Consider the following 12344-nt stretch of genomic DNA (forward strand, 5'->3'; position numbering starts at 1 on the left):
ACAGATCTATTTTTGTTTATCCTTCCATTTAGTTTGAACTGAATTAGCTCATGGTGCTCAAACCAACGTTGCCCCTACAACCAGTTCTTCTATAAGGTCCTCACTACTCACCAATACCAAATCAAAAATGGCATCCCCTCTTATTGGTTCAGTAACTATTTGGTGAAGGAATCCGTCAGCTATCACATCCAGGAAAATCTGGGCCCTATTATTATTACTAGCACTTGTCTTCCAGTCTATATCTGGAAAATTAAAGTCTCCCATAATCACACAGTTCCCAGTAGTATTTACTTCATTAAAGAGGTCTCTATGTCCAAATCAGATACCGGTGGTCTGTAGCACACTTCAAGCACTATCCCAGAGGAAGCTCTAGTAGTTTTCTTCCCCAATGTGATTTTTACCCAGACAGACTCTGTCTTATTAATTCCATCACTTCTAATTTCTTTAGTCTATCTCATCACTCCACCACCTGTGTCTTTATAACTGTCTTTCCTAAACAGCATATGTCCTTCAATACTTGTACACCATTATTCCACCATGTTTCTGTTATCCCTATAATATCTGGTTTCACCTCCTCTACCAGTAGTTCTAGCTCCTCCTTTTTGTTACCCAGGCTCCTCCCATTGGTATACAAACATCTTAATTTTTACTGTTTGGCTTTGCTCATGTTCCTTACCTGATTTGGCAGAGTCATTCTACCACCAATATCGCCTATTAGACTGGTATCTACATTACCCTTCCTCTTAATGTCTATTCTGCTCTCCACTGCTGTGTCCTTTCTTATTTCATTTTCCTCCCTCTCAATGCTAAGAACAGGCATGGAGATTACCTGGGTATCTTCCAACCATCTCCCCCAACTCCCTAGTTTAAAGCTCTCAATCAGTTATGCCAGCCTCCATCCTAGAAGTGCATTTCCCTCCCTACACAGGTGAAGTCCATCCCAAGAGAACAGTCCTCTGTCCATGAATGCTTCCCACTGACCATACATCCCAAAGCCCTCCTTATAGCACCACTGCCTGAGCCATCTGTTGATCATCAGAATCTTGTCATGCCTTTGTTGTCCTCCTCTAGGGACAAGAAGAATCCCACTGAAGATCACCTGAGCCTCGATTTCCTTAAGAGTCTTCCCCAGCCGGGCATAGTATTCTTTGATATGTTCCAGTGAGAATCTAGCTGTATCATTTGTACCTACATGAAGGACAATCAGTGGATTCTTTTCCGCTCCCATTAGGATCCTCTTCAGCCCCAGGTCCACAACTCATATCTTAACAACCGGCAGACAGCACACCCTTCTGTTCTTTGGATCAGCTCTGGTTACAAGCTTGTCTGTTCTTCTCAGTAGGGAGTCCCCAATCACATAGATCTGCCTTTTCCTGGTAATGGTGTGATTCTCCGGCCTATCTCCTGTTCTTTCTGGCTGCAAGCATCTCATCTACTATTCTCCTTTGCAATCCTCTGCAACCGTTTCTGTATCCTCCTGGGGCTTTCATTTGGTGGTATTTCCATTGGCTCATCCACTCTTTGTATAGGACTAGCTGCTCTTCTCTTCTTCCTTGCCACCCACCTTCAGTAACCAACTGCTGTGCCCCTTCATTTTCCAACTCGCAAACCTATTTCTGAGCTCTATTTCTCTTTCAATAGCCCATCTTTTCCTCTGCCAGGTTCTCGCAGTCACATGCTTCCACTGGCCACTTTCCTCACCCAGCATTCTCCCCTCAGAGTTTGTTGGTCCTGCTTCCATCTGCAGGTCTGGGTTTTTCCCTTCAGCCTCCTCATTCCTTTGCTCCATCATCTGCTCGAACCCCCTTCTAAACTCAACTAGAGTTTCCACCTACATCTCCAACCCTCAAATCTTCTCTTCCATCAGCTCTATAAGGTGGCACTTCATACAAACAAAGCTCTTTTGAGGTACCACCTCCAGAATCATGTCCATCCCACAGCTTCCATATCCAGTCATCCAGAGCCATTGTCTCTTCCACTGCCTGAGTGACTACCACTACAGCCTCTGTATCTGTCATAGCCTTTCCCACACTTCCTATCAGTGAGACACAGAAAAAAAAAAAAAAACACCCACCAAAACCACCCCCAATGTGCACCCCAACAATACCAAAACACCACACACTCCTTCCCTAAACTCCTGTTTTCAGTCCTGTTTGCTGGCTCCTGTCCCGCTACAGCTGTGCCACTTCCTGATTGAGTGGCTGCCTTAATAGGCTCCCTAATTAGGGTCAGCTGATCTCAGTACACCACCCAGTACCAGCATCTGCGAACTGAAGGGAAAACAAAACAAAACAAAAAAAAGACACTTCACAAAACTCATCCAGTGCCCCTAAGGCCAACTCAGACTCCCCTGTTTTCAGATCACGTAAAACCTAGGCCATTTAAAAACCTAGGGTATTTTAAAATATATATTTAAAGAGGAAGATATTTTACACTCTATATCTTGATATGGAAGCCACACACTCCCTTTTCTACTGCAGCTGGCAACATTCTCTGTACAAAGCCTGAAGGAGGCAAAGCGACAAAGCAACTCTGCATTTCCAAGACATTAAGGGGGAGGGGTCCCTTCTCACAGTATTACAGAGATAATCATGTTTAATTAGAAATGAACACTGACAAAAGTAGCCACCTGTCTGATGTAACTGCAGTAAAGGCTTTCCCATTCACCAGAAGATCCTTTGGAATGTGAGAGATGAGTGCCCTCTTCCGGTAGAGAAACAAGACTGCAACAAAAATTAAGTTTTGTATACAAAGTGTATGATTTGTTTGTAGTTGGCCACTGATGAGATTCTGACTGGTGAGACATGGGTAACAGCTCTGAAAATCTTTTAAACGTTCCATCACTGAATTTAGAGAAGGGAAACACCTCGCAGGTTATCACGTCCATTCTCTTGCAAGTATAGGATTGAGCTGCCTGACCAAGGATGCATCTTACTACTGTTTGTATTGTAGTAGCACCTAGTGCCCCCAATAGGACCACTATCCCATTGTACTAGTTGCTTTACAAATACAGAAAGATTGTCTCTGTCTTAAGAAGTCAGCAATGATTTACAACAAGATGCAAGGAATATAATAGGAGGAGGGAAGAGGAGACAGGATAAAGGGGAAAGTATGATGTGCTCAATTTCATGGTTATATATCTAAGTTGCACACACAAAAAAACCCGGGGCCAATTGAGCTTCTCAAAGAAAAAGGTGGCTAGAGATGTGGAGGTGAGGGGTTAAATGGGCAAGACTACATATTTTTTTCCAAATCTCATTTGTGGGAATTGTTGAACTCTTAGCTGACATTTTCCAACACATTTCAGCCAGAAGCAGACACCTAGTATGCAAAATTTCAGCCAGAAGAGCTAAAGTTTAGCAAAGCTATAAGGAACTGAAAACAGAGTTTTCAATATCCCCTTATAATGGGAATTGTTAGACAACCTGAATTTAGGCGATGCTTCCCACTCTTCCTATTAAAAAAACCAACCACCTCCAATTGCCAGTCAGCCTAGCTGTCACTAGCTGGCTATCACCCCAACTATAGGGGAATGAGAAAGAGTGGGAGGGAATGCACAGGCAGAGATATTAGAAGATTTATTAGTCCAAAGAAAATATTAAGTATAAGAAAACGCAGGGAATCCAGAGAGCGCAAGTTAAAATAACCTTGATCACTCTCCTCCCCATCTCTTGTCACTTCCTATTAACTGCATGTGAGGAGGCAGCAAAATGCATCCAGGATCCTGAGTCAACTCAGTATGTAGAGTTCTCAACAAATTATTTGGTGGCCTCACAGTGCAGCCACCAACCCTTGCTGGTGGCCACTCATAAATTTTCCTAAAATACTTAATTAACTTTAGGAAAAACTAATAAATAAGCACATTTATATGTCCAAATCATTGTGCTTTATGTAGGATTTTTTTGGCAGATTCCATAATAAAAATAAAAATAATGTATTTTGGTGCTCCTGCCCCCCCACCCATTGCCTCTGGTCCCCACTGCCTGTCCCACCCCATTGCCCTGAGCTCCCCTCCATGGCCTCACACCCCAGACTCACCCTGCTCCTTGCCTGTTGACCACAGTGCCTGGTAACACTGGCTCTGCTGCAGGCGGCTGCTCTGGGCTGCAGCCCAGAACTAAAATCCCACGGATGAAGCCAGGGTGGGGAGGGGGCTGAAGCCTAGAGCCCTGCCATCCCAGGGAGTGGAAGCCCAGAGTCCTGCTGCTGTAGCTGGGGGGAGGAAGGGCTGAAGCACAGAGCGTACTGCCAGAGGCCCAGACTGAAGGGGGTGGAGGGAAAGGGCGTTAAGTCCGACACCAGACTCCTAGGACTGAAGCTGGGGGGAGAGAGCTGAAGCCCATCACAGAAGCCTCTGGCTGAACCAGGGGAAAGAGACTGAAGCCCACCTCTGGAGTCCTGAAGCTGGGGGGGTTGGCTGCAGCCCTCCCCTAGCGCTGCAGGAAGGGCCACTGCTTTACCTCCTTCCCCTATCTCTGCCCCAGGGGCTGTCATGGCTGCAAGAAAACCCCCTGGTGGCTGTGTGTGTCCATGGTGACCACATCTGAGAAATGCTAGAACCATTTGCATGGGACCTGCAGACCTATCCAAGATATCACAGACTAAATCAAAAGGTCCCCAACTGTACATATGCTGGTGGTAATGATGTACTTGCATAAACAACATGGTCACAGGGTGCTGATTCCCTTGTTCCTAGCTGTGAAATCGTTTATGGATTCATACATTGAGGCTAGAAGGGACCCAGAATGATCATCTAAGTTTGACCTCCTGTATAACATTGGCCATGGAATTTCATCACAGGGCCTAATGGTTAATTACCCTCACTAAAGAAATTACACCTTATTTCTAGGCTGAATCAGTCTAGCTTTATCTTCCAGCCATTACATCTTGTTATGCCTTTGTTTTATAGTTTAAAGCAGGGTTTCCTCAATCTTTTAAGTAATAAGTACCCCCTAGCTTCTGAAAATTTTAATAAGTACCCCAACACTCAATTTTCCATGGGATTTTATATTTACAGACTAACATGAGCCATATGTTGGAAGAAGGGCTGAGTATATAAGGCCGTGATATGACAGATGGTCAGATGTAGTGTGGGCAGGGTTACCACCTTTACACCAGGGGTGCGCAACTCAAGTATGTACCTGGGCTAGAGGTGATGTTGGCCAAAGCTAGGAGGCTTTGAGCGGCATGCCAATGCTGGGGAACATAAAGCGCCATGCCGAATCTTTTGCCATAGATTTGAGCGGAGGAAGGGGTGAGAGAGAGAGAGACAGGAAAAGAGGGTAACTGGTAAAATCTGGGGCTGTCGTAGTTGTCAATTTCACTGATCAGCTGAAGTGGTGAAACTGAAAAGTTTTCTGGGCACTGGGCTGTGAGCCAGGGAGAGGGGCTGCCACCTGGGCAAGTTGCAGGCGGCTGCTGCCTGGCTGCCAGCCCAGGAGGTGGGCAACTGCCATCCAATCCAACCTGTGGCAGAGGAGGCTTCCATGCCGGCAGGGACCGGTGATGTGGGCAGGTGGCTGCTCCCTGTCTTCAAGCTGGGGCGCTGGAGGCTGTCCTTTGGCTCGGAGTCTGGGCGCGGGTGGCTGCCGCCCAGCTCGCGAGACAAAGAAGGCTGCCACCGGGCTCCCACCTGGGAGCTGGGGGGAAGTGGGAGGCTGCTGCCCGCCTCCCCCAGAAGCTGGCAGCTACTGCCCGCCTCCCAGCTGGGACTGGACAGGAAGCAGGGGGCTGCCGCCCAGCTTCCCCAGAAATCAGTAGCTGCCCCCCGCCTCTCCTTCACTTTGTTTTTCCCCGGGTACCCCCTGCCTGTGTCTCACGTACCTCCAAGGGTATGGGTACCACAGGTTGAGAAACTATGGATTAAAGAACCCTGCACTATTAAAAGTTACTCTCTATGTAAGTATTTACAGGCTGATGAAGTCATGTCCGAACCTTCCTTGGTAGCTAAATAAATATCTTCTCAATCTCACAGTAAGACAGGTTTTCCAGACCTCAAATCATTCTCAGAGCTGTCTCCTGAACTCTTTCCAATTTGCCAACATCTTTTTTAAAGTGTTTACACTAGAATTGCACATTATATTCGAGGGATGTTCTGACTAATGCCATGTACAATGGTAATACCTCTCTTCCTCTCACTGATAGGCTCCCACTTATACATCCAAGGAGAGCATTTGCTATCTTGGCCACCAGTGACACTAAGCTCAAGCTCAGTTGATCCTTTGAGTTGCTACTTTCCAAAATACAGGCCCCCTTCTGGTAAGAGTGACCTATATTTTTGGTTCTAAGATATAAGACCTTACATTAAGCTGTATTAAAAAGGCATGTTGGTTCAAGTAAACTTAGGTTTCCATGTGACCCAGATCACTCTGTAGAAGACCATTTTTTAAAAATCATTATATTTTCTTTCTATGATTGATAAAGGTATTGAATAGCATTGGGCCAAGAACAGATCCCTGTGGAACCCCCATTGGGTGATTCCCCATTCACAATTGCTTTGAGATCCACCAGTAAGTCAGTTTTTAATATGTACTACATTAATTTTGAATAAAATATATATATATAAAAAGCATACTGAAAGTTAGAAAATATATTTAGAGCCCTGCGTGGATACACAAATGTGGATCCGCATCCACCCCAATCAGCTTGCCTCCGACTGCCATCCGCAGTGTAGTCATCTGCACCCCCACACACCAGGGCCCTCAAGTAGCTGTTTGGGGGTCATCCCTGCTGTAGCCTCTGCCACTGATCAGTTGTTTGGGGGCCAGCCCCTCCAACCAGCTGCCCAACAGCTGATTGACAACCCGCAGAGGAGCCCCCCCAAAAGCCATTCCGCTGGGATCCCCTGCCGGCCGCCAATCTAGAACAGCTGACTGGCAGCCAGTCCACACCTCCATCTCAAAAGGCAGGGAAGCAGCCTCAGGCTACTGCTACACTGACGGCAGCAAAGTCACCACCGTCAGATCGATTTCTATGGATCTACTGAGCAGTCAGTGAAGACCTGCTCAGTAGATCCAGAAATCGACGTACTACGACAACCTTCGCAAGTGGCATAGTGCTGCATCGACAGGAACGCGGTTCCCATTGGCGCAGTGCAGTGAAGATGGCGCGCAGAAGAGGAGTCCAGAAGTCAACGGGAGTTACGCAAATTTTTTGCGTAGCTTGCGTAACTCCCATCGACTGCTGCCAAATCCCAGAGGTAAGTGTAGACAGGGTCTCAAAGACTATGAACTGCAGATAGTTGCTTCCCCTTTGAGATCTGCATCCGATCTACCATCTGCCAAAAAATGATCTGTGGATATCCATATTCAGATCTATGGATATCCATGGATATAAAGCAAATATCCAGGGATTTGTAAATATATTACTTTTCATTAAAGCAGTTGTTGTTGTTGCCAAGTGATATTATAAGATCAGAGAGGAGGTGTCCCACAAAACATTGAATTTGTGGAGGGAAGAGAAAAGGGAAAGTATGCATGAAGTACTGTTAAGATGTGCTGCACACTAGGAAAAAGTTTAAGAATTGTTCGAGTATATCACCATTCTAGCCCTGGTGATTTTGTAACATGTGCCATAAAACTATATTCTCTTACATCGAGTAGCATAAACACAGCTAAAGTGCAGGACAACAACAAAAAAATTATGGAGAGAATGCCATGCATGAAGGCAAATGGACTTAAGGAAACTTCACAAAAGCAGCAATTGCTGATAATTAAAATGTCAAAGGAGACAAAAGATGGGTAACCAGTGCTGCCACAAAGTCTTTATGGTATGAGAAAACAAGGGTGGGTCCCTGAATTGACTCTTTTTAAGATACTATTGAATATACCTATATAAACCACGACACTTGAGTGGGTCTTCCCACTATAAGAATAGGGATGAAATAAGGAACTCCTTTCCCACCTTGGGAAAATGTTTTATGGAATGGTACTTGAAATCTATGGGTTACAAAATATTCTTTAAATATAGCCCTGTTGCATTATACAGGGACTTCACTGTGTCTCATTCTTTTATTCTTTAACTTTAGCAACTAAGATGTCTGCAAAGAGATTAACAAACACTGGTTTGTTAAAACAGCTTTGAGCCTTGTGAAGCACGTAACTGTGCGGCCTCCCTGATCTGTAACGTAGAAACACAAAGAATCATCATCTTTCTTTGTGGAGAACCTTGAAAGAAACAGACTGATGTAAGCCAGTTGTTAGCACTTAAAAAGGAACAATGAGCTTGACTCCCATTTCTGCAGAGGGATGGCAGGAAGGAAACAAGAGCCCTCCAAACAATGTCAAAGAAGTTCAGTTCAGTCTGGGCACAGCACAAAGAATCATTTTCTAACCTTCCCCCAAAATCCTTTGGCCAGGGTCATTGTAGATTGGAATCAGGTACATGCACTAGAGGCAGAAGGTGGCGGAGAAGAGACTGTTGGAGTATTTTTCAGGCTGCCCAAATATGCCATTAGCTATATCTACTTGCTGTCAGCTATTTTGTCAGCAGAAAAAAAAGTGTTTCCCTTTACTCAAGCTTCTGTGAAGAGGATGTCAAGCATCTCACTTGATAATCCTTTCTGAACTTCATGCCCTAAGGTAACACTGATTAAGAGTCCAAGCTATATTCAATAGGATGTAAAAGTGGTTTATTAGGAAAGAAGGTGGCTGAGGAAGTATTTTACACACACACGCATGCACAAAAAGGATTATATGAAGTATTTGCATGGCTAAGGTGAAAGCCTTTTAATGGTTTCTTAATAAAATTATAAATAAATATAATATCATTCATCTTGGTGAATTAGGGCTCCCAGAAAGTGCTGACAACTTGACTCATATCTCTAACACTGAGTGAAGAACTAGGTCTAGAGTCAGATATTTGATCCTTCATCACATTTTGAAGTTTAGAAAACCATTTAAATCACTGTGCCTCCAAGCCTTCCTCTTCCACTTTACAGAACCATTATTATTGTTTAGTTCTGTGATTGGGAAGGGAAGGCTCATGAGAGTTGCAGAGAATTCTTCAATATTCTGAGGGAAGTTTACACAGACTCATCTTTAAAAATCTATTTCAGCATCTAGGGAGGAAATGAGTCTTGAGGTATTACCAGAATCAGTTCTTTATCCTGCTAAATCTCAAGCAACCCCATACCTCTCTCAAAACTGATTTTGATGCTGTTCAGATCTTCAACTACATACACAAAAAAATTAATTTCTACTAATAAAAATTATCAGAAATTACTTATGTTCTAAAACTTCACCTGTAAATTCCATTCTGCCTGAATTTCACACAGGGCAAAGTTTCAATGCTTCAGTTCGGCATTTAAACAGACAGCCTAATTCAGGAGAAGATATCTGCAGCATCCATTGAAGTACATGGGAGATGTGGGTACTCAGCTCCTCTGAAAAGCACGCCACTTGGGTATCTAATTTTAAACCCCGGCTGTTTGAAAAAGTTTGGGTGGATGGATACACATTTGGGTGCACCCAGACACACATTTTGCTTTTGAGGTGATTTGTGGAGTATTTATATTTTCAAAGTTTAACAAACTTTAATATAACATGATAGAAAAACTATTTACCAACCACAGAATACTTGCACATATGTAAAACTGGTGAGAAAATCTGACCCAAAACATTGGTTTGGAAAAAAAGGTTTTGAAATTTCACCATTATGAAGATGTAACAGCTATAAAGATACAGCTAGAGAACTACATGTTTAAATGGTCAACTTAAAGAAGACAATTACCGCAAACTTTATCCCTCCTTTCCTAGGCTTCATACATCTATGCACTGGAGCTCTGAACAAGGTAGAGGGGAAGTTAGTCCTCTTATTTCAATTATTTGAGTATCTAACACTTGCTAGTCTCACGTGTATTTTATAAATATCATTTTTGTGTAGCTGAACTGTTAGCCTAAAAGATATTACCTCATCCAGCTGGTCTCTCATCCTACCCATTTTCTTTAAAGAATGCACAATGTTTTATAAAGCAAAAGATCTGCTCTAGGCGGCCGTGGTAAAAGTTAATCAACAATTGTAAAGGAAAGTAAGTTCACAAAAATACTATATTAAGATCTTAATTCAGCTGTAATACAAGTTATTTAACAGAGTTTGGTTAAGCTTGTCTTGAGTTAACTTACATGATTAGGTTACTTAGGCCTGGTCTACACTTACCTTCCAATTTGGCGGCAGTCGATGGGAGTTACGCAAGTTAGCAGAGTAGCTCGTGTAACTCCCGTTGACTTCATTACTCCTCTTCTATGCGCCGTCTTGACTGCGCTGTGCCACTTGAGGGGGTGGTTTTAATCCGATCGATTGAGCAGGTCTTCACTTACTGCTCAATCGATCTGGATAGATTGATCTGACAGCGGCAAATTTGCTGCCATCAGTGAAGATGTACCCTTATTTGGGTCAACTAAAGAGACACTATCTTGGCCACAAGAGGGCACCCACTGTTTACACTGATGCAATGGGAAGTAGAATTAGAAGACACTTAAGGCCATGTCTACACTAGGAATGTTTTGTCTGTAAAGCAATACTTTACCAGTAACATGTTCGTAGTGAGAACTCAGTTTATACCAGAAAAACTATGCTTTTGCCAGTATAACTTATTCCAGACCTCCTTCCTCCCATCCACCAAGTAAAATATGCTACACTGGAAAAGGGCAGTTTTGTTGGTATAACTGCAATTACTTTAGGAGCTTTTGCCAGCAGAGCTATACTGGTCAGGGGATCACACCTCTTCTCACCTCTGACCAATACTGATATGTCAGAACATTTGAATCATAACCATGGCCTTAAAAAAAAATGTTGCAAGCATATGCCCTCATTAATGAACACCAAGATGCATGGACAGTCAACATAATGTTGCTACATTTACTGACTCAGCTCTACACTGACTCCTGACATCAAAAATCACCCAGTTAAAAGTATTGAATCCCATAACAAAGATCTAATAAATAGGATGTACCTCAGATCATTAACAAAATCCACTTCCAATATCTGTCAGAGTACCAAGGGCCTAATCCCATATCAAGCTCAGTCCTACAGAAAGTGTGCTCTTCTAACTTGGATTGAATCAGTACTGCAACCCTCGATAAACTCTGTTCATGCTATAAATCTAATACGCTAGAAATTAAAAATTAAAATCGTAGTTCAAGTTTTCAGTTCTTATTTGGCCATTTGACTGGTAAGTGTTGTTTATAAAACATACAGAATAGCCTATGCAAAGTCTAAAAAACTATACTGTAAAGAAAAAAAAAGCTACAAGAAAGTGTGATCTGAATTTTAATATGTTTTCTAGTATTTCACACTTCTTCATCACCTATTTACTTGTCTTGAGGTCTCAAATGACTTTGTGAATCTCCATTAATACAACCGATCAAAAGTTGTCAACATTTGAACAAAGAGGGGTGGGGGGAATTCTACAAACTTTTAATTAAAATTTTCCCTAGCTTTTTGACCAGCCTTATTCACGAACAGAGTCTCAACAATCTTAGTAGGCAGGTAAATATTCTTATTTTATAGGTGAGGAAACAGGAATAAAGAGATTAAGGGTCAGATCCTTGGCCTACGGCCATGAAGCACACAGCACAAAGGAGGGAGAAGAGCATTAGGTGGCAGGTAGATGCAAAGGTCATGTAAAGCTTTCCATCTGCATTTCCCCAATTCCAGGCCAGCTGTGTGTAGGGCCAATCCCCAGGCATAAAAGAACAACCAAAGGACTGCTCTAAGTTGCATAAGGGATCAAAACTGCCTCCAGATAATGGAGTGGCATTGAAAGGGGTGGCTCTCCTCTGGCTAAGTTTCCTGTGCTGGCAGCAGGGAGTGGTTGGCATAGGAGTCTGTACACCTGCACTGATGCTCCATTCAGGGCCAGATACACAGGCTCTACACACCTCAGAGTCCAACAACAATGTGGGAAAGTGTAACCACATCCAACACCAGGATCTGCTGTAAATGATTTTTTCATAGTCACCAGGAAATCAAGAGAGAAGAACCCAAGCGTCCTCTTCCTGAACCCTCATAGACCCTTTACTGTAATCTAGAGAGTATTTATAAAGCATCACATAATACTAGTAATATTTTCTGCCAACTCCTTTGCAGTCCATCATTAAACCTTTCCCTTCAGAGCACACCTGGGTCTGTTGCAAATACTTTGCACCCCAAGAACTGCAGTGCCTACTTTCCAGAATATAGCTCTCTTAGTGCAGTTCTTACAGCAAGGAAAATTCACTGGCACACTGCATAGGGAAATAAAGGGACTGGGACAAAACAAAAGCAAAAGGGACACACTATCACAGAAGGTGCTCAGATCCATAGTTAATACTGAAGTGCTCAGGAGATTCCAGATCTTTCATTAC

At 43.3% G+C, this 12344-nt stretch overlaps 1 protein-coding gene across 4 annotated transcripts in view; it reads right to left on the bottom strand.

Annotated features, from left to right (window-relative positions):
- Positions 1-12344, bottom strand: part of SFMBT1 (Scm like with four mbt domains 1) — a 128619-nt gene that overhangs the window by 49018 nt on the left and 67257 nt on the right. The window lies entirely within an intron of this gene.

The sequence above is a fragment of the Emydura macquarii genome, unplaced genomic scaffold (genome assembly GCF_026122565.2).
Source record: "Emydura macquarii macquarii isolate MOO-44397 ecotype Brisbane River unplaced genomic scaffold, CSIRO-AGI_Emac_v2 contig_2846, whole genome shotgun sequence".
Lineage (NCBI taxonomy): Eukaryota > Metazoa > Chordata > Testudines > Chelidae > Emydura > Emydura macquarii.